This window comes from Macaca nemestrina, chromosome 6 (genome assembly GCF_043159975.1).
Source record: "Macaca nemestrina isolate mMacNem1 chromosome 6, mMacNem.hap1, whole genome shotgun sequence".
NCBI lineage: Eukaryota > Metazoa > Chordata > Mammalia > Primates > Cercopithecidae > Macaca > Macaca nemestrina.
This window is the reverse complement of record NC_092130.1, coordinates 83,269,851-83,279,211: the sequence shown is the minus strand read 5'-3', so window position 1 is coordinate 83,279,211 and position 9,361 is coordinate 83,269,851.

Genomic DNA, 9,361 nt, shown 5'->3' with positions numbered 1-9,361 from the left:
ACAGATTACTTAATATTTCTTTCAGAAGATGGAACATAATTCCCCTTCACCTGAATGTGGGCCATTCTTAGTGATTTGTTTGTAGCGAATAGAATGTAGAAGTGATTGTGTGTGATGTCAGAGACTAGGTCATAAAAGTGATGGTGTTTTCCGGCTTGCTCTTACTCTTGGATGATCTGCTCTGGGGAGAGTTGTGAGTAGACCTCCAGACCACAGCCATGTGAGTGAGCCTCTCGAAGAGTGGATCTTCCAGGCCCAGTCAAGCCTTCAGGTGACTGCAGCCCCAGCCAACATCTTGGGAGACCCTGAGTCAGAACCCCTGCTAAGTCACTTCCAGATCTCTAAGCCTCAGAAACTGTGAAGAAAAAAAAATGTATGTGGTTATAAGCCCTAAGTTTGGGGCATAATTTATTATGTAGCAATAGATAATATGTCTGATATGGTTTAGCTGTGTCCCCACCCAAATCTCACCTTGAATGGTAGCTCCCATAATTCCTTCATGTTGTGGGAGGGACCCGGTGGGAGATAATTGAATCATAGGGTGGTTTCCCCCAAACTGTTCTCATGGTAGTGAATCAGTCTCACAAGATCTGATGGTTTTATCAGGGGGAAACCCCTTTTGCTTTGTTCTCATTCTCTTCTCTTGTTTGCTGCCATATGAGATGTGCTTTTCACCTTCCACCATGATTGTGAGGCCTCCTCAGACGTGTAGAACTGTGAATCCATTAAACCCATTTTTCTTTTTTTGGTAAATGGTCATGTCTTGGATATGCTTTTATCAGCAGCATGAAAATGGACCAATACAATGTTATTGCTGAAAATTTAACTTTATAATATTTTCATATTTGGATGAGAAAAAAGATTTTAGATAAATCCAAGCAAACTCTTTTCATCCTAAGGTAATAGAAACAAAGTAAATTGCCCCTATTCTTGCTCCTATTTTGTCCAGTATAAGCCCAGAAATGCCGTTTGTCTTTATTGTCTAATTTTTTTATTGTAGAAATGTATTCAATCACTATATTTAGTTTAGAGAACTTTGCTGTAAACAGAACATTCAAAAATTTTTTAAATATATAGTTTCTGAATAGCTACTTTATGATGTACACTGGGCATCCAGCGGCTATAAAGATGAATGAGGTACAGTTCTTATCTTCATGGAATTTAATCTATTCATGGACTATTAAATAATTAAAAAACAATAATATATATTAAAATACCAAATGATATATATCCATATATTCTAAATTGTCTATTACCATTTTACTCCTGTCTTTTCAACTTAGCCCTTGCAACTGAGATCTTTCCTAAATTTTAAGTATGTTTTATTTTAAAAAATCTTTTAGAGATGGAGTCTCACTCTGTCACCCAGACTGGTCTTGAACTCTTTGCCTCAAGCAATCCTCCAGCCTCAGCCTTTCAAAGTCCTGGGATTACAGGTGTGAGCCACCGCACCCAGCCAATTCATTTATTTAAAGCTGAATATACCACCAGGTGTGGTGGTGTATGCCTATAGTCCCAGCTAATCCAGCTACTCAGAAGGCTGTGGCAGGAGAATCCCTTGAGCCTAGGAGTTCTGGACTGCATTACAGCCTGGGAGACAGAGCAAGACCCCGTCTCTTAAATATATATATATATTTATGTATTTTAAAAATATATTTATATATTTTTATATGTTTATATGTATTTATATATTTATGTATTTATATATATATATTTATATATTTATATATATATATATATAAAATACAAAGTTAAAAACTCACATATCAAAGTGTGTACTCCTGAATTCACACAGTGACACACCCATGTATCCACACAGTGACCCACCCCTGTATCCACAATTAGATTTGGGAGCAGAAGATTACCCAGCCCATATCCTGAGGAGCTGTTATTTTGCCTTCCATCGCCATACAAAATTTTTCCAGTTTTTGAAATTTGTGAATGGAATGATATATATGATTTTTGGTTTGGATTCCTTCACTTAAGTTATGCTTGTGAGTTTTACTTTTGCTGTTCAGGGTAGCAGTAAATTCCCATATCTCTATTACATTAAATTATATGAATATACTTATATAAATACACTTGTCCATTCTACTGTTGATGGATAACTTGATGATTTCCAGGTTTGGGCTATAACGAAAAGTACTGCTAGGGACATACACGTACATATCTTTTGGTATCATAGAACTCTTTTTATCTGGTCTACACTGGCAGTGGAATTGCTGGGTCGTAGTGTACTGTCTTAGATTGGACTTTTAGCTCAGCTCTGTCTCCCTCTCTGTGTCCTTGCTGTCTGGCTTTTCAGTATCTCCTATTAGTGGAGTTTCAAGTTTTTCCACAACTTGTTCCACATCTGCAACAACATTTGATATTATAACTCTTTTTTTATTTGAGATGTTCTTGAGTGTTTTATTATTTATTTTTTACCTAGGTTTTCTCCTGTGCTTGATAAGTCTGAAGGAATTAGAGAGAGAGACCGTGTAAAATATAAATTGCTCCTGAGTCTGAAATAGGATGCATTACAAGATGTAACAACTTGTTTGACAGACCCTTGTTCTCCCTGAACAACCAGATTTGTCCGAATTCCTACCTGGTTACCAAGTCGTTAGTTACCAGTTGTTTGTTGGTTGACTAGTTAGTATCAACTCAGCATTGGTCCGTTCTGTATGGATGTATATGTATATATATAAGACATATATTTAAATATATATAAGGATGTATATTTAAACGTGCTGATGGCTGGGTGTGATGGCTCACACTTGTAATCCCAGCACATTGGGAGGCCAAGTTGGGAGGATCGCTTGAAGCCAGGAGTTTGAAACCAGCCTGGGTGACATAGTGAGACCTCCTCTCTACAAACAAACAAAATAGCTGGGTGTAGTGGCACACACATGTAGTTGCAGCTACTCAGGAGGCTGAGGCAGGAGGATCGCTTGAGCCCGGGAGATCGAGGTTACAGTGAGCTATGATTGCATCATTGCACTCCGGCCTGGGCAGCAAGACCCTGTCTCTGAAAAAAAAAAAAAAAAAAAAAAAATAATAATAATAAATTGTCCTGGGCAGATGAGGACTTTGATTCAGCATCCGGCTTTCATTCTCCAGAAGAGGGCAGCCTCATTCCATGTTTTGTCTGTAGCGTCCCTGCAGACACCTCCTCCCTCCTCTATTTGTTAAAGGGCAGGCTTTATTTGTTAAGCGCATTACAGCCTCCTGGGCAGCCAGGTGGGAACTTGGGAGGTATTTTTTCTCTTTGTTCTTTCTGCCTCTCTAACCAGATTCTAGTTAATTCCACCTGAGGTCTGCATGTGTCCTAGTTTCATTTCTAGACCTGCTGTCCCAGCTCCCTACTGTGTCTCCCAACCTCCTGCTGCAGACCCCTCAAATCTCAGACCCTCCCCTCCCCTCCCTCACCTTCTCTGTTTTCCAGAGGAATGTTTCCAAAGCACGTGCTCAAAAACGTTCCAAGGCTGTCTAGCATTTGAAGAAATAAATACGTGTGATTAGGTTAAAGTCTAAATCCCCCGGTGGCATTCTTGACCGCTAAGAATCAAATTGCAATCCACTTCTCCACTTTCCTCTACTTGTACTCCCCTCAAAAAACCCACATTTCCGTGGAGTAAGCAGAACTAGGGTTTGAACAACTTTAAATTCGAGTCTAAATGCAGAGCTCAATGTCTTTACTGTCTTTACTTTCCATCCATATGACCGTGGCAAGGAACTTAACCTCTATGAACCCTGGTTTTCATATCACTAGATGGGGCCCAGTGGTACCTGCCCCTCATGGTTGATGTAACAAATAAACGTTGCTACGAATGTAAGAGTTCCTGGCATAAAGTGACCACATGATAAATGATACTGTCATTGTCATCATCATCAATTAACTTAATTTACTCTGAGTTTCGCTTCTTCTCTGCCATTGTCCAAATTCCCTGCTCTCCTGCCCTACTGAGATTTCGTCTTGTGAGGTCCAGCCTTGTGTCACCTCCTTTATGATAACCCTCTTCCTCCCCCAGCATCCCAGCGATCACTGCTACTTCTGAGCACCCTCATTCAGAGTCAGGTAAAAATTCGTTCACCCAGGTTTACTGGGCACCCCCAACAGCGCCAGCACTATGCACTACAGTGAAAGAGGCAGACTGCCATGGTGACAGGTATACTCTTGCAGATAAATATGCTTAAATAAATAAATAAATAAATAAATATGCGTGATGAGTTTCAAAAGGAAATTCACATAACTCCGGGACCACAGAGCAGGAAAATAACTTAGTGTCTCTTCTGTATCAGGGGCAGGTGCCCCAAAGGCTTACCTCGGAAAGGCACGTCGAGGCTGAGATGGAAGCGTGATTAAGTCAGGCCAACTGAGGAGTGGAATCACATTCTAGGAAGAGAGAACTGTGCCCCTCTTATCTTTCCTGCCTATTTTAAATTCTCCAAGATCAGACACTGAACCTTTTTCCCATAAAATCTCCAGCAGAGCCTGGAAAGGCCCTTGGCTATAGGAATTCTTCAGAAATTGATGAACAAAAAAATGCAAAGAAATGACAGTTTTTAAAATTGAAGTCTTTAAAACGATAGGGAAACAAGCTCTTTCTGTTCCTGTGTTTTCTGTCCCTTTCTCGGGGTGGTTACATATTTTGAGTACCAAGATGATATGGTAATGAAAAAACTCTAGTTCTTCACAGACCACCTCTTCGGACGGCTGAGAGCTCACAAGATGGCATGGGTGAGGGTTGCTTCAGGACAGCTTCTTATCCCAGAAGCAGGAGAGTTCTACCTGTGTGGGGTGTGCAGGTCACTTTATCCATCAAATGGAAGTTCCTTCCTTAGCCAAACAAGAGTATAGGGTTGAGTTAGACACCCTAACAATCAACTTCTCCTGGAGTCATCTTATTTCCTGGAACTTTGGGGCTCAACTACATTTGTTTTAATGAGAAGCTTTTAGTTGCCTCTGGGGTGGGGACAGTGCTCTCCCATGCAGCAAGAACCAGGCCTGTGGAAGTGGCCCCCCTATGCAGTTTGAAGGTGGCAGCTCCACTCACTCTATGCCAAGCACAGACACAGGAATCGTCACCAAGCTTCCCGGGCAGGCAGGTCAGTGCTCAGGCTCAGCGCTACATCTGGGGTTATTCCAAGTCAGGTTTCTTCCACTCCTGGGCAGCATCTTGGGGGCTCAAGTTCACTGCTGCCAACAGCTGCTGGTGAGTGGGGCTGTTCCCACCCTCCCCTCAATGCAGAGTCTCCCTGGGTAAATCCTTTGAGGGCCCTGGCCTCTCATGGGTGGGGTTCACTTCAAAGTGGCTGTGAGTTCTCTTCTGGAGCAAGAGAGCTCTAACAGAGGGCTGCCTACCCTGATTTTTCAGGGGTGGCGTGTTGGGAAAGAAGGGATATCTCTATCTCAGCTTACCATGCCCTTCATTTTCAGTTATTAGTCTCAATATTGCAGGTGTACACTCCATAGTGATATTGTTCCTAATATCCATGGATGGAGAGGACGATATCACTCCCAATAGAGCAGGGGGTGAACACCCCTTCTGTGACATTGTTCCTAATAGCCAGTGGGGGAGAGAAGGATATTATCCCCAATATCGCAGGGGGTGGACACCCCCTTGTGATATTGTTCCCTATATCCTAGGAGGGAGACGATGATACTAGTGGCAATATCGCAGGGGGTGTACACACCCACTGTGATATTGTTCCTAATATCCAGAGGGAGAGAAAATTATATGACTGACAATATCACAGGGGGTGTACCTCCTCCTGTGATATTGTTTCTTATATTCAAGGGGAGAGGATGATATTACTTCCAACATCGTAGGGGTTGTGCACACCTCCTGCGATATTGTTCCTAATATCCCGAAGGGGAGAGCATAATATTACTCTCCATATCACAGGTGGTGTGTACCTCCTTTGTAATGTTGTTCTTAATATCCATGATGGGAGAGGATGATATGACTCCCAATATCGCAAGAAGTGTACCGCCGCCTGTGATATAGTTCCTAACATCTAGGTGGGGAGAGGATGATATTACTGCCCATATCGCACGAGTTGTAAAACCCCTTCGATATTTTGCCTACAATCCTGACGGGAGAGGATGATATTACTCCCAATACCGAAGAAGGTGTACACCCCCCTGTGACACTAGGCCCAATATCCACGTTGGGAGACAATGACAATATGCCCAATATCGCAGGGGATGTACACCCACTCTGGGATATTGTTCCTTATATCGAGAAGGGGAGAAGATGCTATTACTCCCAATAACGCAGGGGCTGTGGCTGTACACCCCTCCTGTGATACTCTTCTTTATATGTTAGGGAAGAGAGGGTGATACTACACCGAATATCGCAGGGGGTGTACACCCACCCTGTGAAATTGTTCTTAATGTACTCCACCTCCCACCACCAGGGATATGGTTCCTAATATCCAGGGGAAGAGATGATAACATTATGCCCAATATTGCAGGGGAGTGTACACACCCTTTGTGGTGTGGTGTTGTTGCGAGTATCCAAAGGTAGAGACGATGATATTACTGGCCATATAGCAGGGGCTGTACACCCTTCTGTGATATTGTTTTTGACATTCAGTGGGGGAGAGGAAAACATTAATCCCAATATCGCAGAAGGTGTACAGACCCCTGTGATGTAGTTCTTAATGTACAGGGGAAAGAGAAGAATATTGCTCTCAATATCGCAGGGGGTGTAACCACCCTGCCGCCCATATATTGTTCCTAATATGCAGCGGGGTGGAGGCTGATAGTACTCCCAGTATCCCAGAAGGGGCACACACACCTGTGATATGGTTCCTAATATCCAGCGGGAAAGAGGCTGATTTTACTTTCGATATCGCACTGGGTGTACACTGTCCCCAAACCCGGGGTATCGTTCCTAATATCCAGACGGGAAGAAGATGACATGGCTGACAATATCGAAGCGGGTGGACACATCTTCTGTGATACCGTTCCTGACATCCAAGGGGTGAATGGATGATATTACTCCCAATAAAATATTAACCGTAGAGCCACCCTGGGATTTTGTCCTTAATAACCACAGGGGAGAGGTGATATTACTACCAATATTGCAAGGGATGTACACGCCTCCTGTGATATTGTTTCTGATATCCAGGAAAGGAGAAGATGGCCTTACTACCAATATTGAAGAGATGTACAGTCCCCATGGGATATTGTTCTAAAGACACAGATTGAAAGAGGATGGGATTCCATCCAATATAACAAAGGGTGTGCACCTGGCCTGTGATATGAATCGTAAAACCTAGAAGAAGAGAGAATGACATTGCTTCCATAAATACACAGGGTGTACACCCACCCTGTGATATTGCTCCTGTCATCTAAAGGAAGAGATGGTGATACTACTCCCACTACCAAAGAAGGTACACACCCCCCTGTGATATTGTTTCTCCTAACTTGTGGGGGAGAGCATGATATTATTTCCAATATGACAGTGGCTTGACACTCAGTCTGTGATATTGCTCCTAATTTCCAGTAGGTAAAGTATGATGTTCCTGCCAAGAGAGTAGTGGGTGTGCAGCCGCCCTGTGATATGTCTCCGAATATTCAGGGAAACACAGGACATTACCCCAAATCTCCCAAAAAGTGTACATACATTGTGTGATACGGTTCCTAATATCCGGAGGTGTAGAGGCTGGTATTCGTTCTCCTATCGCAGGCTGTGTACACACCACCTGTGAAATTGTTCCTAATATCCTGAACAAAAGAGACTGCTAATAATGGACATACATTGCGGGGGGTGGGTAATTATTACGATCCGCATCCTAATGGGAAGTAATAGTAAGCCCCTCTCTCCCCCTCGCTGTTAGGATCCACATCGCAGGGGAGTGAGGCACCCCCGGTGATATGGGGAGTAATAGCATCCCCCTCTCTCCCCCTGGCCTTATATAAGGAGGCTGGCCTTATATAAGTGCCCCCCAATGCCATCGTAGGCTTTAATGTATTCACTTAAAGTTTTTTCCTCATTTAGATCTGCCTTTCCCTTAATAGGTCTAATTGCTGCCTGACATTCTGTATTAACACTTTCATGAGCAAGCAGCTGAAGGATCACTTTCTTGGCATGAGAATCGGAAATAGCCTTTTGAGCCGCATCCTGCAAACGGGCGATAGAATCTGGAGAAGGCTCCCTCGGACACTGTAGAACTGTGTTAAAAGAAGGATAAGCAGTAGCAGGGTCGTGAATTTTTTCCCAGGCTCTTAGGCATATAGTTCTGAGCTGAGCAACAGCCACATCACCCATTACCATCTGTTGATTTAGAGTACCCCATGCGTCTCCGATTCCAAGCAATTGATCAGATGAGATATTAACGGGACGTTGGGCTTGAGCATTTCTGCGTGCCTGATTTGTTGCTTCATCCCGCCACCAGGTTTAAAATTGGAGAAATTCAGAGGGGGACAGGGTGGATCGGGCTAATGCCTCCCAATCCATAGGTATTCAATGTCTGTTATAAGCCACACATTGTAACAAGGAACGAACATAAGGAGAATTTGGCCCATCTTGTCCAATTGCTTGCTTTAAGTCTTTCAATATTTTAAAAGGAAATGGCTCCCAGCCTGCTTGAGCAAGTTCTCTGGGTTCCTCAGCTGGCGAAATAATTACCAGAAACTGCCAAGCATTCAAACCCCCCATTTCTTGTGCCTGGCGAATGGATGCCTGGATTGTCCCTGTGCCATAATTTGTATTTGGACCGGCTGGCAGTATTCCTCTACCAAAATGAATAGGTGGGCAAGCCTGGATCATTCCCTCATCGTAATTGGTTGTTGGATAAGCCTGAAGCTTTCCTTCGACCTAGTTACTGGCCAGGCCTGCAACAATGGGAGCTGCAAGGCGCGCCTCAGGCTCCCCTTCCAAAAATTCCTAAGGCTGGCCTGGGGGTGGCCATTCCAGACCTTCCCCTAAAGGCACAGTAGGTGGCACTGTTTCTTTTATAAATTTTTGGAGATTAGCGTACATACCTTCCCGTTTCTCGCCCTTTTTAAAAATTAGACTGTCATGGTTCACTTTGCTGATAATTAGACTCCTGATTATTCAACTTTCCTATGTCATCCTGAAACTCCTCCTTCTCCTCCTCAGTGTGGAAGGGCTCCAGTGCTGTTTTAATTGCCGACCACACAGACCAAGCAGAGACGGGAATATGGTGGCCCTCTTGTTGTGCTTGTTTTAAGTCTGATCCGACCTTGTCCCAATCTTTTCCATTCATGGTTCCATATTCCGGGAACCAAGGAGAATATTTGTCTACCAGATGGAACAAAGATGTGAGATTTTGGGTACTCACAATTACCCCTCCACGGGGCAGTAACTGCAGTACAAGGCTTAAGTAATTAGCGAACTTACTC